Here is a 27,182-nt window from a genome sequence, read left to right as displayed (position 1 = left end):
GTTCTTTGAAATTCTAATAGCCTTGATCACTTGCAGATGTAAAATTGTGATTCTGGCACATGGTTTGTATGTAGATCTAGAAACAGATGCAGAAAATCAATGAGCTAGGGAATAAAATTCTTTTAAGTGGTCTTACTTCCTTGGGACAGTTTGGTGGGGTGGGATTTGTATCCCTAGTAGGTGCTGAGTAGTTGGAGGATTTTGTTGTTGAGAGATGGATTGGGGGAAGTGTTGAAACTGTAAGAAAGGCTATGCCGATGTTAAAATTGCAAGTTTGCAAGATTCCAAATCTCATTGTCATCTTTGTAATTTAGATTTTGATAAGGCAGTGGTTACTTTTATGTTTGAGGGCCAAAAATAAGAGAATGTGAGCCCAAGGGTGAGATTTTCTTATCTTGATCATTATTTAAAAATACAGCCGTCTGGGGGGCCTCTCGGGGGCACTGTTGGTTAAGCTTCTGACTCTTGGTTCTGGCTCAGGTCCTGATCTCAGGGTCTTGATACTGAGTCCCCTTTGGGTTGTGCATCTGCTTGAGACTCTCTTTTTCCCTCTGCCCCTCCCCCACCTCTCAAAGAAATAAATCTTAAAAAAAATACAACCACATACAATCCAGATAGCTCCTTAACTAATTAATTAACTCACTCTCTGTCTCACCTACCAAACCCCCTGGTTTAAGAAGGATTTTATCATTTCTTACCAATCTCAGCCATGTCATTGATAAATGTGCTTTATGACATTAACTAGGACTAAAGCTATATAGTCTTTTATTTAAGATTAAGATATTTAAGATTATTGAAAATTTTTTCTGTATTCTGCTTATTTTCTCTTTAGCTAATTAATGGAGGACTAAGCCAGTCTATAGACTTAAGCTGTGATAGTGTTTATTGGCTGTGCCCAAGAGTCATCGCTTTTATAAGCTGGAAGAAATCATCTAGACTCTTGTTTTAATCACTCTGGTTTATAGATATGATTTATCTGAATCCATTAGTGCCTTAGCATGAAAGGAAGTTATTATTTGGCTATAGAGGAACCCAGGCTCCCCATCCCTCTCCCCTCTGTACATTATGGTGAGATCATTCAAGGTCCTTCTCAAAACAAAACAATATATTGATGTTTATGTCCCAGTTCTTTGCCGTTGAGAGACTTAATGGAACATCTGGAGAAGTAGGACTTCACATCCTTTCCTTTTTTTCTTTTTTACTATATTCCCTGTGCTGTCCTTTTTATCCCTGTGATTTATTTTATAACTGGAAATTTTCTCATTTTATAAATTCACCTATTTCTCCACCCCGTCCCCTCTGGCAGTCATTAGTTTATGGTTTGTATTTACGAGTCAGTTTCTCTTTTTGTTGTTTGTTCATTTGTTTTTTAGATTCCATATGTAAGTGAAATCACATGGTATTTGTCTTTATCTGACTTATTTCACTTAACATAGTACTCTCTAGGTCACATCCTTTCTTTAGGAAAGGTTAGGACTAGTTAGAGTTTAGGACATTTACCTCTTACATTGCTTCCACACGTGGTAGGACTTTAAATAACGCTAGCCTTATAGGTTGAGTCATATCAGATTTTTATTCTGCTGTCAAGGTTCAGATCACAGTAATAATTATCTCTGTGTAACGCCTTACAGTTTATGAAGTGTTTTTATAAACATTATCACACTTAGATTTTAGGGCACTACTGTTGGGTGGGGAGGCAAGAGGATTTATCACTATTTTATAGATGAAACAGCTGAAACTTGAACTCAGATTTTACTTCATGCCTCTGAATGTACTAAACGACATCGCTTTTATGATTTCACCTTATATCCAGATTTCCATAGTAATGAATTATGTTTTGATAGGTTCCATTTTGGAATAACTGAAAAAACTATGTTTTCCATTACTTATTCAAAGGGAGTTAAATGAACATGATTCTTTTTTTTTTTTTTTTTATTACCAAAGTTGGACTGAAGAATTTGATCTTAGGCAGATTCTTGACTTTGAGTTAAAACGTCCTATTTAACTCTCAAGAATTCAGCAAACTTTTATCAAATGTGTTCTATATGCCAGGCTTAGTGCAGGGGCTGGGAGACGGTGAGGGGAGCCTGAGGGATGAAAGTGTTAAAATGAAAAAAGCAAGAATTTAAAGTCAAGGAGACTTGAATTCAGAACCTAACCTGCTACTATTTTATTTTATTATTTTAAATACTTTATTTGGTGGTAGAGAGGGCGTGAGCAAGCAAGAGAGCGTGAACGGGAGGGTGGAGAGAGAGAGAGAGGGAGGGAGAAGCAGACTCTCTGCTAAGCTTGCCACAGGGCTTGATCCCAGGACCCTGGACTCATGACCTGAGCCAAACACAAGACACTTAACCCACTGAGCCACCCAGGCCCCCCCCCTGCTACTTTTTCATTACTTTAAAATTATTTAACTCCTTGGAACTTCAAGTTCCTAATGTATAAAATGGGGATAATAATACCTATTTTGTAGGATTGTTCTGAGGATTATGGTAATGTATATGAACCACTTGGTATAGTCTGTCTTTAATAAGTCATTATGGCCTTTAAACGAAAGAAGAGGCAAATGTGTGTGGTGAGAGATAGCTGCGTCTTGACAGCGAGTGTTTGGCTGACCTAATGCAGAATCGGGTGAAGTATGTTCGGCTGCCAACATACCATGTTCTTCTTTTGTTGAAACATGCATCTCTCACACTGGTGTTTGCCAACATTGCATTTGACTTTTCACATAGTAGAAGCCAAGTCATTCCTATGGAGTATAAGTCATTTGGAAACATCTGTAGGCTGGACCTTTAAACCTCTGTTGCAGTGCAGTTGCGGGGGGAAGAATCTCACATTACCATAGGGCGGTGAAAGTCGTGTGGCAGGCGGCCCTTCTGGGCTGTCACCAGATTCAGCTTCTTGAGCCGAGGTATCCATCTAAAGGGTGACACTGCTGGCAGTGCTTATGGAAGGCAAACTGAATGGTTTGAAAGACCAGTAATTTTATTTTGATTTCTGAAATGGTGTTTTATTCATTTGTAAACATTTATTGAGCATTGACTCTATGTCAGGTACTATTCTGGGTGCTGGGAATACAGTGGGGGTCGTGGGGAAAGCCCTTTTTCTAGTAGAGCTTATGATTTAGTAAGGGAGAGTGTAAATAAATGTAAAATACAGTGAATCTCCAGTAATGCTAAGGACCACGAAGAGAAATAAAACAGAAGCAGCAAGGACCAAGTTAGAGACGGGATGCTTGTTTTTAGAGAGGATCTCACTTTAGATAGGATGGAATGAAAGACTTTTCTGAGAAGTAACACACAGTCGAGAATGAAGCCAGTGAGTGACCATTCAAGAAAAGGAGCCCAAATGGTGTGTCTCAGTAACCCTTTAGAAGGGTCTTTGGTATGAGGAGTGGAGGTGGCACTGGCTAACCTAGGAGGTGGAAGGGGGATTACCTTATTAAAGTGCTTAAAATCAGCCATATTGATTCTCAGTATGGGAGGGAGTAGGTCTGGTACTGTTGAAAATCACTTCGGTGTCCTTGGAACACACAATGTAGGTTACACCTCCCAGAAGATGTACATTTAGGTGTCCAGGAGAGCTAACAATGTCATTCTTCCTCACAGTATTTGAAAAAGCCTAGTCTTTGGACCTTCTTTATCAGAATACAAATGCTAATCTATGGGCTTTATAACAGATCCAATTAGTGAGACTATTGGAGAATGGTCCCAGGGAATCTGCATTTTTAACAAGTAATTCCATATCCACACTGAGGTTTGAAAATTACTGTTTGTAATCTTGTTGATAGAAAACGTCTTTTTCCAAGGCTAAGTGGGTGGGCAGGCAAGTACTTGTTTATTTAAGATTCGTTCCTTTTCATAATTTACATTGAACTTGCATTTCCTTTCACATTGATTCAGTTGTTGGCTTTAATCTCTGATACTCTGTAGCCTCTGTATTAAGAAGTTTTGTTGATGAGCCAGCAGAAAACCGAGCTGGTCCTCTTTGCTTACATTATGTGGTGTTTTCAGCACCAGCCCTATCCCTGGGAAGGCGAGGTCTCTGAAAGGAGAATGCTGGCTTGGCTGTGTGACGGAGATGCTGTAGGAAGAAGCCTGCTGACACACAGACGTTTTGGCTTGTTTTGTTTTCTGTTAATTGAAATTTCTAGTTATTTACTTGTGATTAAGCATTTTACATTTTTTCATAGGTCTTTAACATGTAACTGCTAAATCAAAGGGAACATAGAGAATGAGGATATTGGGAAAGTATTTAATATATTTAGTGGTAGACACTCAATAAATACTCAGTTTGATTTCACTGGAGGGGCTGGAAGCAATCAGCAGGGGCAAATTTAAACCATCTGTAGATGGTCAAACCAGATCCTTAAAGGCGTCACAGCCAACATTCTAGTGGGCACACTGTTGAAGAAAGTATGCACTGTCCCGCCATGTTGAATTCTAGTGGCGCCTTTGATGTTTACTGTCAGGTTGTGGGCAGGCTGGCTTTGAAGCCTCTGCAGGGCCCATATCCAGGCTGGTGGCCCAGCTTAAGACTTTTGTACCTTGCCTCTTGGGTACTATCGTGGTAACAGTCTTTCTTTGGCAGGGGCCTCTTGGACAGAGGTGGAGCCTTCTAGAGCTTGAAAGGGATTTCGAATGAATGAAAGTCTGTATATTTTTATCTTACTGTTAAAGAAACCAAGATTCAGAGAATCAAAATTTCTCCAAGGCCTAGAGACTGGGTACTAGAATATGAAGTCTGGTAATGTAGTTCCCTTAAGTAGGGCCACCCGGTTGAGTCATCTTTTTCAATGTGTCCCTTCCTTCAAGGATGTTCCCGTTTGGCTTTGGGGTTCTTATAGCCCTTCCATTGTAGCGGGTTGGTTGTTTTTGACTTTGCCTGGCCAGTGATTGGGAGGCCCAGGGAAGGTGTAGGTGGGAATTTATATCTTGCTTCTTAGTAAATATTACGTAATGTTTAAGAGACAGAAATTAAGGCGTGTGGAGAAACTGGCCCTGAATCTCACCACAAAGCAGCCGAGGAGAGGAGAGAGAGTTCACGGAGCTGTTCTCTTTGATTAGAGCCATAGATTTGCTTGCTTTTCCCTCCCTTTCCTTAGCCACTTGACTCCCATAAACTCAGTCTTAGGAAGAGGTATGGGGGTGGCTTGAGGGGTTTAAGTTGGGATGCTGGACACCTAGCTTTTAGGTCCGGTTTTGCTCTAAGCCTCCATTTTCCTCTCTTTGCACCTTATTTCCCCATCCTTAAAATGAAAGGCTGGGTAATTGATCCTCAGAGATCTTTTTAGCACTGATATTTTTTGATTTTATGAATCCTGGAAGGTTCTGACGCTGGTCTATGAAGGGCCACAACTTAGTTTGCTCTGACACACGGCATAGATTCTGTATAGGAACTTTACCATAGTGTATGGGGGGGGGGTCTCAAGCTAAATCCCCTCCCCCCAGTAGGAATGTTTCTGAGAGTGTGGGTTTTCTAGATAAGCCAGTTTTGTTTTTGTTTTTTGTTTTTAGAGAGAATGTAAAAGGTTAAACCAGGAGTGAAACAAGACTTCGAAGTTGGATCTGTGGGGAGTATATTAATGTTTATCCCAGGTAACTGTTCTTGACTAGCCAATGCTTTGTTCAGACCATGCACGGTGGCATAGTACTGTGGCATTCTTCTGATGCTATTGCAGAGAACAAGGGGCTATAAGGAAGTTCAAAGTCCACAGTTAGTTTCCACCTTTGGAAGAGGCGTGCCAGCTTACCTCAGGGCGCAGCGGGAGAGCGAGCTACTAAGGACAGGATTTTTAGCTTCTGTCTGAGCTCCCACTTCCTAGTGAAATGGTTTGAGCCTGTCCCTCGGCTCTAGAAAAATCTGTGGCTTAAGCTTGGCTTGTTCAGCTTAAATTATAGAGTTTGTTCCCCCTAAAAATGTCATGGCAACCCGAGGACAGCTTAATGATTCTTGTAGGGTACCCAGAGCTCCTTGGGGATGAGTCTGTCCCCAGAGCTGGCTTGATGGTTGTGTTGTAAGGACCTCAAGCCAGATACAGTCTGACTCTATACTGGAAACCATTCACCTCGTGCTTTCTCCTTCCCAGTGGGTGGGGTTCCCTCCAGTCCTGCTTGAATGAAAAGCGTTTAGCTGACTTCCTGCTCATGCCCTGTCTTGTCCTTCATTTTTCTTTGCTTTTCATTATTTGCTGCAGCGAGCCCATCGGTTGGGGCTTAACACAAGGCAGTAGCCTCCAAGCTTTGTACATGCTTGTAACTGGAAACAAACTTTTAAAGCTTGAGTTCAGGTGAAGGAGTTTAGGTCTTTTGCTCTGTGCAGGGGATTAGGGAGAGGAGTGGGGCAGATGGAGAGGTGGGCGGATGGGGCTCCCCGAAAACACTCTAGGTGAGGGATTTGAGGAAATGGAGCTTTGCGTGGGTGACAGGGCAGAAGCACTTGAGGAATGCTCCTGTTTGATACATAAGCTATTTTTAGTTTGCAGAATAAGGGTAGTTTCACCAGCATAGTAGACTCTTTGGTCCTGTTTGTAACTTAAATTAATCAGTCTAGGCTGTGCCAGGGAAGTGTCAGGTGGCATGCTAATTTCCTCCCGTGTTTAGCTCTGCCTGGCTTAACTCTCTAGTCCTGTGGCTGAGCCTCAGGGCCTGTGAGTGGGGAGTAACTGGAGGGAGGGGGAGAGCTGTTGCTGAGTGAGATGCTCCTCTAGGTGAGAGGACCTATGTGCTAGCCTATATACTAGCTGCTGCCCCCCTCCCCCCCATGCACGAACTGGGGCTGTAGGTCTCTGTGAAGATGTAATGTGGTGCTTAAGTTTAGAGCGATCCCTTGTGGGACCCCAAGCATGACCTTGGGTGGAACTGCCTTGGAATCCGATTTGCTTTTTTTCCAGTTCATTTGGCGTTCTGTGCCCATCTTTCTTGGCCCTTAGTTATTTTATTGTCTTAAGTGATTTTTAATGGGCTTTAAGTTATCATTTATTTAGCGTACTTTTATTCAGCACCTCTAAAATGTGTGCGTGGCATTATCGTAGTGCTAAGTGTCCTTTGATCTTTGCTTCTTCGAGAATCTAGATTCTATATGTGTTGAAAAAGGTCAGCCTGTTAATCACTTAAAGTCGTTTAATTTTTAATTTTGGGAAAGGCAGTTTATGTCAATTACTGGAACACAAAAACATGTTTAGTGGTCTGATTTTGGGTACTATGTGCTCATTTAGAGAAGTGGGACCTTCCTAACTGGAAGATAGGACCTTTGCTCTGTGAGAATTCTCAGTGGTTTGGAGAAAACAAAGCAGTCCGAGTTAGTGAGAAAATACTGGAGCAAGTACAGACTGAATCAGCTGTGCATGGCTGGTGGATACCCGGTGCGGCAGGGCTCTCGGGTCAGCAGGGTTTAGAGCTTCCCATTGGAGCAAATTTTGCTCTGATTTCTTTAGCTTTATACACAGGGTGGTTAGCGAGCAGCTTTTGACAAAGTGTGGCTGTTTGTAGTCTTGGGATTTTTCTCCCTGGGCTGGCCTTATTTTTTTGCTTAAAACATAATATAAGTAATCTGTAGGGGCCCCTGGGTTACTCAGTTGATGAAATGTCTGATTCTTGATTTCTGTTCAGGTCATGACATCAGGGTTGTAAGATCAAATTCCTTGTGGGGCTCCATACTAGTGGTGGAGACTGCTTAAGATTTTCTCCCACTGTCTCTGCCCCCCCCCCCCAAATAAAACAAAATCTGTATAACTGATTCTTATGGGGAGAAGGAAGACTTAAGAGGTAGTTAGCTTAATAAAGCCAAGCTGATAGTAGATTGACTGATCTATCCTGGAGACTGGGGAAGTGGAATTGGTGATGTTCCTGTTTCTTGTTCTGGGCACTGAAGACAGGGGCTGCCTATGAAAGCCTTCCTTTTGAAGCTTTCAGCTTGCCTTAGGTTAGCAAATTATTTATATTATGAACCTGTTTCCTCACGTATAAAATGGGTTTGATAATACCACCTCATAGAGTTGTGAGAATTATTTGGGTATATGGGAATGAAAGTGCTTTGAATTATGAAATAAGGTATAAGTATTAGGTATTAGTGTTAGCAGGCATTATTTTTTAGGTAGGAAGAAGCATGGGCTTTTGAGGCCTCTGGCAGGACATCTCAGGGGAGCCTTTCTGATGATTCTGGGCATCCTAGAATCTGGACTTCCTTTAGTTAGTGTTAATAAAGAAAATAATATTATTCAATGTTATTACTCAGTGTTACATGTGGGAGATGAATTGTTCTTCCTTATGTAAGTACACCTGTGCTTGTAAGAAAATAAGTATAGGCATTTCTCGTAGTGTTCAACTATTTAGCCATTGAGCAGTTCCTGAACTATTCCTATGTGCCAAGTTCTATGCGTGTGCTTGGATTTGGAGATGAAATACTATAATCTTGGCTTTTTAAGAGCTCACAGTTTGGTGGGGGGAGATAAACAAGTAGATAATTACAATATAGGATGGTAAGTGCTATCTACATTAGAGGCAATCCTGCCGTCTTCCAGAGGGGCCTGTTCTTACTTGATTCCTCTCACCCTCCTCTCCAGACTTTGTTTAAAAGCTGTACGAAATCATAGGGAGGCCTGGAGAGATGAAGCAGTTTGCCTAAGGTCATACCCATAGCCAGCTGGTAGTGAAGCTAGAACTAAAATAGGAATTGTGAAATTCATTCTCCTACAGCTTTGTTCTTGGTTCCATTCGCACTGACCTCCATTTTTCCTCCCTCGCCCTAAATCCCTCCTCTTCTCAAAGAGGTCACTCTGTATGTCCTCTCTGCTCCACCATCTTTTCAAGCTTCTGTTCTTACTACCTTGTCTCACAGTTCTACTGAAATGAAAAGAGGAAGCCTTGGGAGTCTTAAGTTTGAGCTTGCTGAGGTAGAAGAATGGTCCATCCTTTGGCGGCACATTAGAATTTGTTACAGAGCTTTTATAAAATACTGATACCTAGGATTCTGATTTTTTTTAAAGATTTTATTTATTTATTTATTTGACAGAGAGAAATCACAAGTAGATGGAGAGGCAGGCAGAGAGAGAGAGAGAGAGGGAAGCAGGCTCCCTGCTGAGCAGAGAGCCCGATGCGGGACTCGATCCCAGGACCCTGAGATCATGACCTGAGCCGAAGGCAGCAGCTTAACCCACTGAGCCACCCAGGCGCCCCTAGGATTCTGATTTTTACTCCCATATTTGTTTGCTCATTATTGAGGGAGCAAATTTGCTCATTATAAAGGGAATAAATAACACAAGTTAGAAATTATCTCTTCCTCAGAAGACATAAGATTACTTTTTCTTATAATTTCTCAGGTCACTGAACTTGTCCTAATCTGCAGTAGCTCAAGAAAGTTTGAAACCTCTGTTGTTGCCAAGCTTCTAGAAGCAGACTCATTTAAAAAATTTTTTTAAAGATTTTATTTATTTAAAGAGAGAGTGTATGCATGAGTGAGGCGAGGGGAAGAGGGAGAGAGAGAATCTTAAGCAGGCTCCACGCCCAGCAGCTCAGTCTCACAATCCCGAGATCATGACCCGGGCCAAAATCAGGAGTAATGCTTCACTGACTGAATCACCCAGGTGTCCCAATACTCAATTTTTATATAAGGATGCTGTCATGGAAAGGCTGCGCACATCAAGATATGCATCAGGTCAAGATAGAGAATATTTTCAGAACTTCAGAAACTTTTCTTGTGTTTCTTCTTCATGGGTACTGGCTGCCCAAGTAACCACTTATTATGACTTCTATCTCCATTGATTAGTTCTGTGTATTCTTGAGTTTCGTGTAATAGAATATAAATAGAATCAGTATGCACTCTTTGGGGCTTTTTTTGCTTAACATTGTTTCTGGGTATTGGATATTCATCCATGTTGTATGTAGGAGTAGGTAATGTTTTATTGTTTGGATGTGCCACAGCTATTCTTCTACTGTTGATGGACATTTGGGATCTTTTCTTTTTTAAGATTTTATTTATTTATTTGAGATAGAGTGAGAGTGAGCGAGAGAGAACAGGAGCTGAGGGGAGGGGTAGAGGAAGAGGGAGAAGCAGGCTCCCTGCTGAGCCCAACCTGGAGTTCAATCACAGGACCTGGGGATCACATCTGAGCTGAAAGCAGATGCTTAACTGACTGAGCCATCCAGGCACCCCAGACGTTTGGGATCTTAACAGTTTGGGCTCTATGACAAAGCTGCCATGGATACTCGAAGTCTTTTGGTGAATATGTGCACTCACCTCTCTTGGGTGTGTATACCTAGGAATAAAATTCTGGGCCATATGTTAGCTCTGGTAGATATTGCTAAAGAGTTTGGTTGTACTAGTTGTTAGCATTCATTTTTTTTTTTCAAAGTAGGCTCCATGCCCAGTATGGAGCTCAGTGTAGAACTTGAACTCATAACCCTGAGATCAAGCCTCTAGCCAAGACCCAGCCTTGAGCTGAGATTATGAGTCAAATGGTTAACAGACTGAGCCACCCAAGTGTACCTCAATTTAATTAATTAACTAGTTAATTGATTAAAACTTTAAAAATTATTTATTTATTTATTTGACACAGAGAGAGACAGTGAGAGAGGGAATACTAGCAGGGGAAGTGGGAGAGGGAGAAGCAGGCTTCCCTTGGAGCAGGGAGCCTGATGTTGGGCTCGATCCCAGGACTCTGGGATCATGACCTGAGCTGAAGGCAGAGGCTTTAACCCAGTGAGCCACCCAGTGACCCTATGTATGTCTTTAAACATGGACATTTTCTTATATAACCATAATGCCATTATCACATTTAATGAAATTAACAGTTGCTTAATAATATCTAGATAAGATCATAATCAGATTTCCTTGATAGTCTCGAAAACGTCTTTGCAGTTAGTTAGGTAGGGTAAGGCTCTGACCAGACACACAGTATTGTGTTTCCTAAGTTTCTTTGTTTGTAGATTCCTTCTTCTTCTGATCCCCCTTTTTCATATCATTGACTCATTGTAGAAATTGAGTCGGTTGCTACAGTAATGATATTTTTTAAAGCTCCTAGGTTTTTCTAATAATTAGCTAAGGTTGAAAACCCATCGGAGTATAAATCTCGACTGTTCTTTTAGGGGGAAGTGAAGGCTTAGGGGCTAGAATATAATCATGAAGTTCCCATTTCTCTGTCCTGATTTTACTTTGTGCTGTGAATCTTCTTCTTTAGTAGGAACTTCAAAGGTTGATTCTCTAACCTAAGAATCAGAGACTCTGACATGAAAAAGAAGAAATTATGTCTTCCCCGTTGAAGTTCTTTTCTTGTAGAACTGTTGATCATGAGGGTTTTTTGTTGTTGTTGTTGTTGTTGTTCTTTTTTAATTAGCTGAACACAATTGGAAGTTGGAAAATAGGTCATTCATGGCAATTGAAAGAAAACTTTAAAGGATTAAGAAATTAAGTCTATACATAGCACGTGGAGGAAATGTTAAAACACCCGCGTAGGTGGGAGGCTGGAGTGTCCCAAGGCAGGCCACAGTGAATCACAGCAGGGGTGGGTTCCCATACCAGGAAGACCTAGGGTGATTCCTTCTGGTTTGTGCCAAGCATCTTCTAGCAATTAGCCACTGTATCACTCCATCCTCTTTACCTATCTGGGCCAAATTGTACTAATAATCTTAAATAATTCATCAACTCTAAGTGCTCAACAGGGTTTTTGTGAGAAAGTTGTTAATGCTGGTCGCTGGCATGGACTGGTATATCCAGTGTAGGAAACCTGTGGAACATCAGAGTGGCTGTATCGAAGGCTTTGAGGTACTTTGGGATTAGTACCGAATCCTAGATTGTCATAACTGGAAGGCCCTTCCTTGGGCTCTTGGATTCTGCCCAACCCCCTCCCCTTTCTTAGGTTTTTCTGTTAGAGAAAATTTCAAATTTATACAAAAGGAGACTTCATAATGGGATTTCCATGGACCCAACCCCTAGTTTCAATAGTTAGGAGCTCATACCCAATCTTGTTTCATCCATACCCTTATCCACTTAACCCCATTCTGTATTGTTGTATCATTTTATCTGTAAGCGTTTCATTACATATCTTTAGAAGTTAAGGGCTTCTTAAAATAATAAAAAAAACCCTATAATTTTAATAATCACATAAAAATACTTAAGAATTCTTTAATATCATCAAATACCCAGTCACTCAGATTTTTGTTTTCTCTTCAATGATTCTCATTTGTTTTTTATGGTTTGGTCTGAATCAGGACCCAGTTAAGATCCATGCATTGTGATTGGTCTGTATGTCTTTTGTCTTTTTTTTTTTTTTTAAGGTGTTTTTATTTATTTATTTATTTATTCATGTGACAGACAGAGATCACAAGCAGGCAGAGAGAGAGAATGAGAGGGGGAAGCAGGCTCCCTGCTGAGCAGAGAGCCTGATGCGGGGCTCGATCCCAGGACCCTGGGATCGTGACCCGAGCTGAAGGTAGAGGCTTTAACCCACTGAGCCACCCAGGCGCCCCAGGTCTGTATGTCTTTTTAAAGAATCTTTTTAATCCATAGGTTCTCTCTCCACATCTCCTCCCTTCTTTATTAAAAAAAAAATTCTTTTTAAAGATTTTAGTTATTGGGGTGCCATAGGGCTCTCTGCTCAGCAGGGAGCCTGCTTCCTCCTCTCTATCTTTGCCTGCCTCTCTGCCTACTTGTGATCTCTGTCTATCAAATAGATAAATAAAATATTAAAAAAAAAGATTTTAGTTATTTATTTTAAAGAGAGAAAGTGCTAGCTGGTGTGCCTGGGTGGGTCAGTTGGTTAAGCGACTGCCTTTAGCTCAGGTCATGATCCCGGAGTCCCAGGATCCAGTCCTGCATCAGGCTCCCTGCTCAGCAGAGAGTCTGCTTCTCCCTCTGACTTTCCCCCTCTTGTGCTCTCTCTCTCTCATTCTCTCCCTCTCAAGTCCTCTCAAATAAATAAATAAAATCTTAAAAAAAAAAAAAAAAGTGCTAGCTGGAGGAGGGGCAGAGAGCGAGGAAAAGAATTTCAAGCACCCTCCATGCCCAGCGCAGAGCTTGATGCAGGGCTAGATCCTGTAACCTGGAGACCATGATCCAAAATGAAACCAAGAGTTGGATCTTAATATACTCCCAGGTGCACCCCCCTTAATATACAGAGTATGTTGGATATATGTCGCAGCATAAGACAATACACATTTATTATATCAGTTTCTGTAGGTTAGGAAGGCAGGCATGGTTTTAGCTGGATTGCCTGCTTTAAAGTCTCACACAGGATATGATCAAGACGTCAGCCATCAAGGTGTGACTGAGGAAGGGCCAGCTTCAAGTTCACTCAGAGGTGGTTGGCAGGATTCGGGTCCTTGTGGTTGGATTGAGGGCCTCAAACTCTTGCTGCTTGATAGATGGAGGCCACCTTCAGTTTCTTGCCATAGGGGCCTCTCCACAGCAGCTAGTTTCATTGAAGCGAGAGATGGTGAAAGAGAGAAAGTGCCAGCAAGAAGGAATTCAGTCTTTTATAACCTAGTCTTGGAAATGACATCTCATAATTCTTGCCACGTTCTTGTCGTTAGAAGTCAGTCATGAGGCCTAGACCAATCTCCAGGGGGAGGAGCCCCCTTGAGCTCCCTTTTTTAAAAAAAAGAAGAGAGGCTGCCCATCTTCTAGAGATAAACTCTTTAGTCCAGGTCTGCTATCAATATATTTGCCTTTTTCCATTTTTTAAAAATATTTTATTTATTTGACAGATCACAAGTAGGCAGAGAGGCAGGCAGAAAGAGAGGAAGGGAAGCTGGCTCCCCGCTGAGCAGAGAGCTCGATGCGGGGCTGGATCCCACCGCCCTGGGATCATGACCTGAGCTGAAGGCAGAGGCTTAACCCACTGAGCCACTTGGATGCCCCTTTACCATATTTTTGTTGCCACTGGGGAGAACAAGGCCCCTCGACCTGTGGATTTCATTTGCTTCTATCTGTGTAATAACTCTGTGCATAACTCTGTTATGCAGTTTCCTTCTGTGACAGTGATAAATGTCATGTTTATATTTGTCAGTAACCAGAGCAAGTTGTTAAAAATCGTAGGTAGGATAGGTTGATAGGGCTTTTTCACCTTGGCCAAGAAATAATCCAGTCACCACCAGTCTTTAAAAAAAATATTGACAATGTGTTTCACACTGTGCCAGGCCTGTAGAGGTACCAAAAAAGCATAAAAGAATAAGAGGGTAGTCTATAATTACTGTTTGGTATGGACAATAAGCACAAAAATTAGAAATTAGCATTGAGTCAATCAGCCAATATTTTGGGAGCTCAGAGCTCTGTGTACAAAGTTCCATGTTAAGTGTTATGGGGAACATAAAACTCAGACAACCTTCTGCTCTCTCCTTAGGAGTGGTATAAAATAAAGCTATAATGCAAAGTAAACGAAATTGTGCAAGTAGAGAGATGGACAAAGTACTCTGGGAGCAAAAGATGGAGAGGCTTAGAATGTTAGAGCCACAAAGGGCCCTTAGAGAGCATCAAGGCCAATGGTCTTTACCATTCTGGGGACAAGGAGCCATTTAGTCAGAGAAGTTAAAGAATCCTTGCTAAGAAAAGAGAATCAAGTGAAATTAGAAAGAATATAAATTTTTCAGCTGCCAGGGATGGGAAAACTTGAAGTAGAAGCAGGTAGCCATAGATCATGAAACAGACTACTCCAGAACTGAGGACTTCCTTCCTTTTTTCTTTTTCTTTTTTTCTTTCTTTCTTTCTTTCTTTTTTTAAAACATTTATTTATTTGTCAGAGAGGTTACAAGCAGGGGGAGGGGCAGCCAGAGGGAGAAGTTGGCTCCCCACTGAGCAAGGATCCTGATGTGGGACTTGATCCCAGGACTTTGGGATTGTGACCCAAGCTGAAGACAGGCACTTAACCGACTGAGCCACCCAGGCGTCCAGGGACTGAGGACTTTCTTAGTAACACACCTAAGCTGGCCAAAGGTAGACTGTGCAGCTGTCTTGTGTACCTGTAATATAACAATAACCGTGTTTTATACCGACCAAAGTACTTCGACATATGTTATTTAATTTCATCCTTATAATTTTATATAGTCCAGATATATTGGTCATTTCTGTTTTACAAATGAGGAAACTTTTACTCAGAGAATTTTAATAATCCACAAGGGTCACAGAGCCAGTACATGGGACGGACAGTTCTCAGGAGGTCATTGCCCAGCATTACCGCTCAGTACACGTGTGCTCTCGGTGTGCCCGCTTTGTTCAGGGTGTAATACTGAGGATGCTCACTTGAGACTTGCTGGCAGGGAGGACTTACGAAGAGGACAAGATATAGAGACACGTGCAGGGCTACAAGAAGGAAACTTGGACCAGGGGTTGTGGGGTGATGCAGAGAACCGGGCAGCGCGGTGGCTGAGGTCTTCTGACAGGGGCGTCCTCCCTGCCCTTTCAGATGCTGCCCGGTGACGCCTCTGGCCCTGCCCGCCTCTCTTAGTACTTCTTCAAAATTATTTCTGCTGGACTGAGCTAATGAATTTCTCAAGGTTCCTTTCCTTAGGGCTTCGTGATACACTTGGAGGGAAAGAAAAACTAAATAAAAATGGGCAGGGGATGTAACGCTTTATTAGAATGTGACGAGAAGAAAATCGGATTCACATTTGTAGAATACACTTCTGCCAGGCCTCATGTGTGTACACTCAAGGTGTATTTTCCTAAAATCCCGACATCAGCCCTGTGAAGTTTAGATATTATAGTTTCTGCGTACACTTGAGGAACCTGAGATGGGGAAGTGGAATCACCTCAAGTGCTGTGTAACTGGATTGTAGGGGGACCGAGGTGGCCTGGCTCCCAAGACCATGTGCACTCTTTCCATTATAGGGTGTTGCCTGGGCGGCAGGCAAGGCAGAGGAGGAGTGTGCAATAGAGACCAAGGGAAGCTCTCTAGAGACTACATCTATCTATCTGTCTATCTATACATGTGTATATATGGAAAGAAATTTCTTGCTGAGGGTAGAAATAATGACGACTCCCCCAAAATGTATCTTAAAATTAAAAGGACAGAGCAAACCTAAACCCAGGCCTTCCAGTAATAAACAGCCACGTATGTCTTCTGTTCCTGATGCACCAAGGGAAAGTGTAGGGAAGGGCATTTTTATCTCCTGGGGGAGTGAGGAAGAGGAGATACACGTGTGAAAAAGGGCTTCCAGATTGTTACTCTGCACATTTGGGAATCAGTCCAAGGCGAGTGGAATTCTAAGCTGAGGAAAAAGGCTCGAAGCCTTTGGGTGACTTGCAGCCACCAGAACTTACTTGCCTCTTGTACATGAGGCAAGTGCCCCCTTTAAGCAGAAACGGACGAAACCAGGTGTCCTCCACCCCGCATTCTCTCGAATCCGTCATCTTCACTTGAAATAGCCGGACTTCTCTGAGTAGCTGTCTGCACTCGCTGCCTCCCTCCATCTAGCCTGTACCAGGCAGCTTTCTGGCACTTCATTGTACACCTCTCAGTAAGGTCACTCATGACCTCCGTGAGGCCGAATTCAACAGATTGTTTTTGGGGTTTTTTTTGGTCATTTTCTCGGTGAAGTTGATGCTGTTGACCACGCCTTCCTTCCAGAAACACTCTCTTGTCTTGGCTCTGGTGACGTAACACTGTCCTATTCTTCCTCCTACTTCTGGGCTGTGTTTGTAGGCTCATCCATTCTACAGCTATGAAGTATTCTACTGTCCCAGGCCCTCCTCTCTGCTCAGAGTCGACACTCTGCCTCGGTGATCTCATCCGTCCCATGGGCTTTAGTAACCACACCTCTGGACGTGACTCATAAGTTTATGTATTGGAGCCTGGATTGCTCCCCTGTGCTCCAGACCCCTCTAGTTATTGTCAGCCAGGCCCGGTTCTAGATGGAAAACCCAGGGGATGTAGTGATGAGATAGAAGGTGAGGGTAGGGGTGGGGAGGAAGAGACGAACATTAAGACAGTAAACAAAATACCAGATAAGGTTAAGTGCTACAGGTGCACATGAACCTGTGTGATATGTTACAGGTGGAGAGCAACCTTACATTGTCTGGTCAAGTCTTCACAGAGGTGGTAGAATTTAAGCTGACCCTTCAATGACCAAAAGGAGCCAGCTGTACAGAGGGAAGAGGGAACAGCTCATGCAAGGTCCCCAAGGCTGGAATGAACACTGGGTGCAAGAAGCGGGAAGTGGGGAGGGGACCTGGTGGAAGATGAGGTCAGAGACGTAGGTAAGGGCCGTGTCCCACGGGGCCTTGTAGACTCTGGTGAGGATTTTAGATTATTCTACGTGAAAGGGAAAGCTGTGAGAGGTGTTTTGTTATGTTGTTTTTAAGCAGAATACAGTCTTGACTATATCAGATATAGTCTATATCGATCAAGACTCTGATTAAATGTTTATAAATTTAATTTGCCGCTATCTGGAGAGTGCTGTATATATAGGGGAGAGTTGGTAGCAGGGAGACTTGACGAGGCTGTTGGAGTAGGTAGGGGGCAAGTCCAGTAGCTTGGACCAGGGTGCCTAATTGGGGATGTAGAAAGCAGGGGGATAGGTTCAAGAAAATTTAGAAGTGGACTTGAAAGGACCTGCTGATGGTTTGCAGGTGGGATGTTAGGGAAAGAGACACTCGGTGTGATGGGGTGTTTGGCCTGGGCAGTTGGGTGAATGGTGGTATTGTGAATTGGGGGAAGATGTAAAGAGAAATGAGTTTGGGGAAAGGGGGGTGGGGGGTAAATACCATCCAGAGTCTGAGAAGATATGGATATGGGCTATCGGTTACACATCCAGGTAGAGAAGTCAGGAAGGCTGTCCGATATGCTTCTGGAATTCAGGGAGGTCATTGCCGGAGATAAAAATTTGGAGGTCATTGATACTAAAAATCATGGGACTAGAGGAGATTGCCCAAAGGAGGGAGGGTACCGGTAAAGAAGAGAGGCCCCGGGACTGTCTCTGGCCAAGTAGAGGAGAAAGCAGGGTGGACTGAGGCTGACCCGTGGACTAGGAAGATCAAGAAAGTGTGATATCCTGGAACCAAGGAAGGAAGAAAAGGTTTCAATGGAGAAAGAGTGGTTATTTGTGTTAAATGCCATTTGGTGGGTAAGGAAGAGACCACATAGAATTTGGCAGTGTTGAGGCCTTTGGCCCTGATGAACAGGTTTTGAGGAGCGTTGAGGACAGGGGGCTGATTGGCATGAACTGAGAATGAGGGGTGCGGAAGTGGAGAGCAGAGACCACTCGGTTTTGCTGTGAGAAGAAGCAGAGACACAGGGGCTGGCCCAGCTGGAAGGAGGTGTGAGATCAAGGGAGAGTTTATTGTTTCTGTTTTTTTTTTTTTTTAAGATTTTATTTATTTATTTGACAGAGATCACAAGTAGGCAGACAGGCAGGCAGAGAGAGAGGGGGAAGCAGGCTCCCCGCTGAACAGAGAGTCTGATGCGGGGCTCGATCCCAGGACCCTGGGATCATGACCTGAGCCAAAGGCAGAGGCTTTAACCCACTGAGCCACCTAGGAGCCCCAGTTTCTGTTTTTTTTTTTTTAAATTAATTATTTTTATTAACATATAATGTATTATTTGCCCCAGGATATAGGTCTGTGAATCATTAGGCTTGCATACTTACCAGCACTCACCATAGCACATACCCTCCCCAGTGTCCATCACCCAGCCACCTTCTGACACCCTTCCTCCCCACAGCAACCCTCAATTTGTTTTGTGAGATTAAGAGTGTCTTATGGTTTGTCTCCCTCCCGATCCCATCTTGTTTTACTTAAGATGAGAAATCCTAGAATCTCGCTTTCCAAATGTGGCCTCTGGATTAATCTGGGAACCTGTTAGAAATACGGACCCTTGGGCCCCATTCCAGACCTACAGAGTCCGAGTCTGCACTTCAGGGCGACCCCCAGCTGATTTGGGTGCACTTTCAAGTTTGAGAAGCACTGTTCTAGAGTGTGGCTTCTCAAGCTATAGGTGCTGCAGGGCCAGTTAGTTTTTTCCAGTCTGGGACCTACATGTGGGACTACTGTGTGCATTTTGTCTGTAACTAACTTCCTGTGCGATGCACTGTGTGAGTTGATCAGACCCTCACTGGTCTAGACCCTGTCTGAGAGGTCCTCGGTGCCTGTGCTTGGATGTCACTGCCTGGTCAGCTTGCTTCCCAGATGCCCAGGTGCCTGTCTCAGTTCCGTACTCCCACTGGTAGGACTCTGCGGGCCAGGGCTAGCCTGTGTACCGCATGCTTGTTGGGTAGGGGCATTTGAGAATCTGCACAGGAGAAAAATGACGTAAGCTAGCGGGGGACATTGCTTCTGAAGATGAGAGGGAATCTGATCCATCGTATACAGGAAAAGTTATATGTCATGTATCAGCAAAGCCTTTTCATTGTAACAAAAGGGAAAGCAGAATGCTGGTGTGTAGTTAGACTTGGAGTTAGGAGATGACTGGTCTGAGTGTTGCCTCTTGGGGACAGAATTATTTAGCTGATAGGGGCTGGAGGTTTATTGAGAACGAAAAAGATGTGCAGGAGTTATTTTGGGGGGAGTCGCAGAGTGAATCTAGCAAGGGAAATGTCGTAGGATTGCTGGCAGCGTGGAGGGTTGTATTTGAGATTTGTGGTGATAAATTTAAAATGCGGGCACCTGGCTGGCTCAGTTGGTAGAGAATGTGACTCTTGATCTTAGGGTCATGGGTTCAAGCCCCACGATGGGCATGGAGCCTACTTAAAATTTTTTAAGTTGATGCCAATCAATAGTTGGTATTTTCTCTAGAGACACAGCTTAGTTGGTAACTTAGCTGCTTTGGTGTGGGCCTGGAGAAGTGGTTAGTTTGGTTTAGTGAGAAGAAGTTTAATTAGTTGAAGACTCCGGTGGGGGCAAGTGAATGAAAGATGTTTGCAAGGGACTGATTATGAGGGAAGTGAGCACCTGAAGGGGGTATGTTGTACCATTAAATTACTTAACTTCTCTTTTATAAGACGGGGATAATAGTATGTTTCATAGAGCTGTTGTAAGGATTTAGTGAATTCCTACAAAGTGCCCAGAATGGGGCCTGGGGCCATAGTAGGTGCTGGGTACCCCCGTGTGCGGTTCGCTCTTACCACACTGTGCCTCCTGGCCCGGGAGCTGGCCTCCCTCTGCATCTTGGCACCATTCTCCTCTCCTTCCATCTGTGGTCCATACTGAAGCTGAAATGACCTTTTTGGAATGTACACACTTTACCCCTACTTAGCACTTAAAGGACATTCTGTAGCTCTGGATCAGGACCCAAATCCGTGATTTGGTCTCCAAATGCCTTGTGTGGCTCTCTCCGTGTCTCCATCCTTGTCTCCGGTCATGCGTCTGCTTGTCCCCGCTTCGTCGTCATCCAGTTAGCTCCTGGGGTTCCCTGTGCTCCCTCTTCTACTTAGAAATGTCCTGACAACTCTTGGCAGCCTCTTAGACCTCTCTGTGAATGGGTCACCTTCTGTTAATTTACTCGTGTGATTCTTTAATCAGCATTTCCTCGCCGGACTGTCCAGTAAACGGCGTGAGGACAGTTCTCTTCCCACTCCCCGTTTTATCCCCGGTGCTCACCTCAGAGCGTGATGCCCGGTAGCCAGTCAGCACCTGTGTGAGTACATGATTGAGTGAAAGAATGCACAAGCTACCCATCAGCCTCTTGTCCGTTTGTAATATTTGGGATGTGGATCAGGACTGGCTTTCTTGAGGGTCAGAGCCCAAAGAGTCCTTGGGGAGGTGGTTTCATGGAGAGAAGAAAGCAAATTGTGGGTCAGAAATACCTAGGTGAGAGTCCACATACCAGCTACGTGACTTACTCTTTATTTCTTCCTCATTTATAAAATAATCATGTTGGTATTTACCTGAGGGGGCTCCTGTGAAGATTAAATTGGGTAATAAAAGCACTTTCTCGGTTTCTTACTCCTTAGGCTGAGGTTGTGACTTGCTGTTTACATTTGCCGTTACCTGCCCTAATCCTTGTGGCCCCTTGATAGCCTAATTAAAGACTCCTAGGAGTGAAAAGGAGCCAGCGTGTTCTTCTGATTCAGCCAGCTTTCTAAAGCAGGTCTAAACCCAACAATTTTAGACATGTGGTTCTATTGCTAAGCCCCACAGACACGGGCTAATTGCAAGGAAGCCTAGTCTCAATTATAGCCTACTTGTTGGAAAAGGAAACGGCGGGCAGGTGGCGGTCCTTGAGGGCCTGCTTCTAAATAGATGCCCTAATCACAAGCTAGTCTTATCAATTGTTTATTAATAAGTGGTTCCAAAGTGTTTGAAAGTTCTTAAATCCTTTCTTTCTAATTTTAATCTCGTTTATACTCTGGGTTCTTTGTTAGGTGAAGTTTCTTTGGTAAGCTTGCTTTGGTTTCTTTGGTGAAGCTTGGAAATGGGATTACTGGATTCTAGTCCTGTCTCTGTTACCATAAAAGAGTCCCCGGTCTTAATCTGTTTGCTCATCTGTCATGTGGGGGATAAGAGTATCTGCCTTCTCCTCCCAAGAGTTACATGGATAAAAGAGTTATCCTGGGAGAGTCAGACATTATTATTATTTTAAATGTTTATTTATTTATTTCAGAAAGAATATGTGAGTGGTGGAGAGGGGCAGAGGGAGATGGAGAGAGAAAGTCAAGCAGGCTCTGTGCTGAGCGTGGAGCCTGACACAGGGCTCGATCTCATGACCCTGAATCATGTACCTGAGCCTAAACCAAGAGTCGGACGCTTGACCGACTGCACCACCCAGGGGGCCCAAATTGAACATTATTTTAGCAGACCTCTATCATAGATAGGTATTGATATCTGTTATTAATGGGAAATTTAAGAATTAATAACAAGACTGTTAATTTATTCTTTAACAATGAATAATCATATAACCCTGAGGTATTCTAATAAGTCATTGACTTGGAATGTCACCACTTTTGCCTTTGGGGCCTATTTATAATTTCTTCAAGGACACATGAAGATAGCATGTTAAAGATTCATACATGTTACTATTGGAAAGGCCCTTAAGTATCATTTTGTCTCGAGTGTTTTGTTTGACTGATGAAACGGAGACCCAGATGAGTATAAAAGACTGGGGTGAACTTGACAGTGTGTCAGGTGTCTGTGAACTCCCTATTCCAGGCTCCTCACCTTTCCCCAGTTTCCCACTTGCTCCAGATTCTGCCCCATCGTGGGCAGGTGGGCAGGTGGGATGGGGCGGAGTGGACATTGAGAAAAAAGCAGGGCTTTCAGACTGGTCTCCTGCAGCCTGTGTTTTTCCCCTAGGCTTGAACTCCAGCATGAAGTGACTTGAGTGTGGGATGCTGGTCAGGGATGGCGTTCAGGTTGAGCTGCTTCTACCAACGTGGGTGGCGCTAGGTTGGCTCTCCCCAAGCTGCTGCCACTTTTCAGCCCCAGACCCAGTAACGGGGCTCACTCCGTCCTGCCGTCAGCCTGTTTACGGGTTGGCTCTTCAGTGAAGAGATTGCAAAGGGCAGAAAAAACAAAATCCCTCCTCGCTTTTTTTTCCTGAACAGTCCTGAGAATGCTTCTCAACAGTTCTAGCAGAAAAAATGATTGTCTCCTCACTTTCTGCTTCTCAGCAGACACAGTGGGCCACCAGGTTGGACTCCTAGGACTTGGGATAGTATCCCACCCTCTCATTTTCCACCTTTGTCTTGGTTCCTGGCTCACATTTGGAGGAGCTCAAAAAGTGACTGTGTTGGTAAGAGGGTGACCTGCTGCAGCAGAATTACAGGGTCGCAGTGTCTGCGTGATCCTTAGTTAGTCTGGTTCTCTCTGGTGACAGAAAGTCAAGGTGTCACTGTGTATACTCCGGTGAAGGGCTGAGGGGTGTTTCTTCTAGAGACTGTGGATAACCCAGAGGTTTTCAGTTTGGATAATTTCTCTTGATCCGCAGATATCACGGATTCTTTTCTCTGCCATCACCAACCTGTTCTTAAGCCCATTCAAAGGATTTCGTGTGGCTGTTTCAGGTACTACATTTCTGTTCTGAAATTGCCACTTTCCAAATAAAAATGTTTTCACTTCCTCTGCTTAGCTGTAATTGCTGCTTTTTAATATCCTTGTCTGGTAATTCCCGTATTTGGATCATCTTGGAGTTGCCCTCTGCTAATGATCTTTTTTCCTTGCGAATGGATGTAGTTTCTGTAGTTCTTCATGTGATCTGGGACTGTAGCCTGAACAGGAATGCATGTGGATGTTATGCTGGGGAGACCCTGATTTCTGGTGATGTTTTTATTTTAGCAGACGGTTACGTCTGCAGGGTCTGTCTCCTCTGTAGAGAGGGAGGTGTGCGCTCAAACCTTAGTTCAGTGCTTCTGTCCTTGGCTGAAGTGCTGGGGTTCTGCCTGCACGTGTATGGTTCCGGGCTCAGCTAGAGGTTTGGATGGAGTTCACACAGAGCGCCTGGGACTTTGCTTCTCTGGCCCTCTTCTTTCTTATTTCCTCTTACCTGTGGCTGCTCTGGACTCTGTCTTTGGTTCCTCCAGAGAGAAAGCCTGGGGTTTGTTTTTTGATTGGCTGTGCCGCCGCTCAGCCCTCTGATGAAAGCTCCGAACCCGGGGAACTGTCCTATCCCAACCCCTTCTCCCAGTTTTTGACTCCTCTCCTAGGTCTGCCAGCCTTTGTTCACTTCAGATAGTTTTCTACATTTTATCCAGTTTCTCGTTGTTATCTGTTGGAGGATCATACTGGAGCCAGAATTATCTAATAGCATTTTTATCCATTATCAAAGTGTTTTGGGAACAAACGTGATACATATTTAAGAGACTTTCAGTCCGTAGCAGTCAGATAAGGGTGATTGGTCGCATTTTGTTCAGTGCAGCGTATGAGCTCAGGTGAACTCAGCCGCGTTCATTTTAACTTGCTTCGCAACCTTGGCCAAGTCTCTTCTCACTTAGAGAGGCGGGACTCACTTTCTCCTCTGGCACATGAGGCAGCTGGACTGTCCATGAACTGTAAGGGTCCTTTCATCTCTGCTTCTAGACAGACAGACAGATAGACACTACCCACATACGCAGACTGCCACCACTGTCTTTAGCAAAAATAAACAACGAGAAACCGCAGAAGGGGTACCAGAGGGAAGTGGTATGGGCGGGTCTCGCGGGGTGGGTCGCAGCACCGCAGCGTCTGAGGAGTCTACAGTCATCGTCTTGTTCTGGGGACAGAAGGCCAGTACGCCAAGGCTGCAAGAAATAAATGACATTCAGAAGCAAAGGAAAGAACTTGTTTGCTGCTTGCTTTCATCCCTTAGAAATAAGGAGAGAATGTAGACAGTTGAAAATAAATCCAGATCATCGGGAGTTCCTGTCTGTTTGATTCTGGGCAGCGCATTCTTTCCTCTTTTGAAAGGAATAGCCCCCTGGGCTTTAGTAGCTTGCCGGGAAATGTGGCAGGAGGCGGTGGGGACAGCAGCTCTCAGCAGCGGTGCTGCTGTCATTGTTGGGCCGCGTGGAGACAAAGCAGATTGAAATAGCAATTATACATGGTGTACTTAGACTGACTTTTTAAAAAGTGTGGGGGGGGGTGTGGGAGGCTAAAACTTAATCCACATCCACTCAGGCCATCCCTTGGGTGCTGACTCTGGTGTAGAACCTTTTTCCTACTTTTCTATTTTTATTGCCTGTCACTCATTCTTTTTTGTTCTGGTCTTACTGGCTTGAGGCTTCCGGCTCTCCTCTTTCTTTTAAAGATTTAGTTTTTTATTTATTTGAGAGAGCGAGCATGTGCAAGGGTGGGGAGGGGCAGTGGGAGAGAAAAGATCAATGAGGATCCTGATGGGGGACTCGATCTCACAACCCGGAGATCATGATCTGAGCCGAAACCAAGACTTGGATGCTCAACCAACTGAGCCAACCAGGTGGCCCCCTCATGTTTCTTTTAAAGCCATTTGAAAAAGCTATCACTCAGTTATCTCTCTGTTTTCAGCCTTCTCACTCTCTAGGAGCACAGAGGCAGGGATGAACTCTGCCGTGTGTTACGGGGTTGGTAGTGTGGGTGTGGGAGTCAGACTAAAGGAACCAACAGCCTCGGAAAGAGATCACAAGGTAGTCTGTGGGATGTGCCGTCCTGATGAAAGAAGGGGATTAGTTTGTGTTTAAGATCCAAGTATAAAAGCTTTACTTCCAGTGTAGAAGGTATCTTTCCTTTCTTTGGCAAGATAAAGATAGACAGAAGTTTGCCCCAGATCTTCTACCTCCAGTAATTCTTCTGAAACTTTAGGGGCACTACTCCGTGGGTTAGTAAGTCTTTTGGGTCTGGCAGAACGCTCGTTTTAAAACTAGAGGGTAATTTGCAGACAGAGAAGCTCTACTTGGTTCTAATTGATACTGGGTGGTTCAAGGGCCTTTTGAAGGACCACATCTAGAAGGCAGCCCGACGAGAGTCAGCCTGGTGAAGGGGCTTTTTTGTCAGACAGGCGTCAGTTTAAATCCTGAGAGCCATTTATTAGCAAGCGGTAAGACCTCGGACAAATCACGGACTTCTTGAAATTTAGATTCTTTCTTAGAGGGTGATATTATTGTATTATTGTCTTGTATAAAATATAAAACATATTACTTAGGGTGTGGTAGGTACTCCACAGATGTTTGGGTTTTTCTCCTTACCCATCTTCTAGAACATCGTATTTTTAGTGGAATCCTGGCTTTAGCTCTAAGCAGTTGTGTGACTCACCCTTTCCAAATTTCAGTTTTTTTCCTTAAATTGAGGGTATTTAATTAGTTGATTTCTGAGATCCCTCCCAAGCTGTAAGATGTCATGAGTTTTAGACTTTTGGGGACTGTGGAGGCAGCCCACTTAAGTCACTTAAGAAAGTGCAGTCAGCCTTGAGACCATCTGAAAGGAAAAGGCTCGCTCTTGGTACAGTTCCCGCTTTACCGATGTCTTGCTTTCTGTTTATATTCTGCCCAGGTCAGAAGGCTGCCATTGAAATATAGCGAGTGCCTGTTTCCAAGACAGCGAGGAGACATCAGGGGAGCCCCCAGAGGCATGAACAGAAAGCTTACATTACCTAAATGGTAAGTATATGGTACAGTGAAGCCTGGCCATCCCGATGGAATCGCATGGTGCCTGAAGTCTCCGTAGCTCCCGCACCGCTGCAGGAGACGGAGGAAAGTTAATACTTGTCGATGAACTAAACACTATGCTAAGTACTTAATTTTTATTTTTTTTTTAAGATTTTATTTGTTCATTTGAGGGAGAGAGAGCCCAAGTTTGGGGGAGGCGCAGAGGGAGAGGGACAAGCAAACTCTGTGCTGAGCAGGGAGCCTGACGTGGGGCTCCATCCCAGGACCCCGAGATCATGACCTGAGCTGGAGGCAGACACTTGAGCCGACTGAGCCACCCAGGCGGCCCCCTTCATGTGTTTGCTAATGTAATCAGCCAACCAGCCAACCTACCTAAGGTAAAAAAAAAATCCTAGCATTTAGTCAACAGCTTTCAGAAATAGGCCTGGCTAGCACTTTCTGGATGCTTACTGTGCGCCAGACACAGTCCTGTTCGACTTGCATTATCTACCTTAGTATCTACACCGATGCTACAGGTAAGAGCTTTCCTTTAAATTTCACACAAGGAGTGAAGGGGAGGACTGGATTTCACCCTGGGTACTTTTCAATGTACTGGAATGTTTCTCTTTTGAGAAAGTTACTTTTTTTTCGTTGAGACAGTAACTGACTTAATCTTTAAAAAGCAAAGCAAAGGGCGCTTGGGTGGCTCAGTGGGTTAAAGCCTCTGCCTTCGGCTCAGGTCACGATCTCAGGGTCCTGGGATTCAGTCCCGCATTGGGCTCTCTGCTCGGCGGGGAGCTGCTTCCTCCCCGTTCTTTCTCTCTCTCTCTCTCTGCCTACTTGTGATCTCTTTCTGTCAAATAAATAAATAAAATCTTAAAAAAAAAAAAAAAAGCAAAGCAAAATAAACAAACACCCCTTATGGTTGACAGCTAGCTCCTTTTCCTGGCCCTTCTGGGTTCTGCACACTAGTTATTTAGTTGGTTATTTATTTATTTTTATTTTATTGGTTTGTGCTGCCCAAGGCAGAGTGCAGTGTGGAAGTAGAAGGAGCTCACACTTGCGTGGCCAAAGGAGGGGTCTAGGTCACCAGTGGTAGCTGGAGAATGGCTAGAAGAAGGTTCTCTGGAAAGGGAAAGCCATGGGGAGGCCGCAGACTGAGTCTGGGACCTGCTTCTAGACAGAGCAGTGACAGAACAGGATGTGGGAAAGGAATCTCAGCAGGAGCTC

General features: G+C 43.9%; 2 protein-coding genes across 2 annotated transcripts in view; both read left to right on the top strand.

Annotated features, from left to right (window-relative positions):
- Window positions 1-27,182, top strand: part of HTR1D (5-hydroxytryptamine receptor 1D) — a 181,662-nt gene that overhangs the window by 81,416 nt on the left and 73,064 nt on the right. The gene's annotated exons all lie outside the window — the stretch shown is intronic.
- Window positions 1-27,182, top strand: part of LUZP1 (leucine zipper protein 1) — a 96,977-nt gene that overhangs the window by 39,655 nt on the left and 30,140 nt on the right. Inside the window, exon 2 of the mRNA XM_082684576.1 lies at window positions 25,858-25,964. The gene's annotated coding sequence lies outside the window, so the exon portion shown is untranslated. The remainder of the gene's footprint in view (window positions 1-25,857; window positions 25,965-27,182) is intronic.

This window comes from Mustela nivalis (genome assembly GCF_964662115.1).
Source record: "Mustela nivalis genome assembly, chromosome: 10".
Lineage (NCBI taxonomy): Eukaryota > Metazoa > Chordata > Mammalia > Carnivora > Mustelidae > Mustela > Mustela nivalis.
The sequence above is the reverse complement of the archived record's forward strand: the minus strand, read 5'-3'. Positions and strand labels throughout refer to the sequence as shown.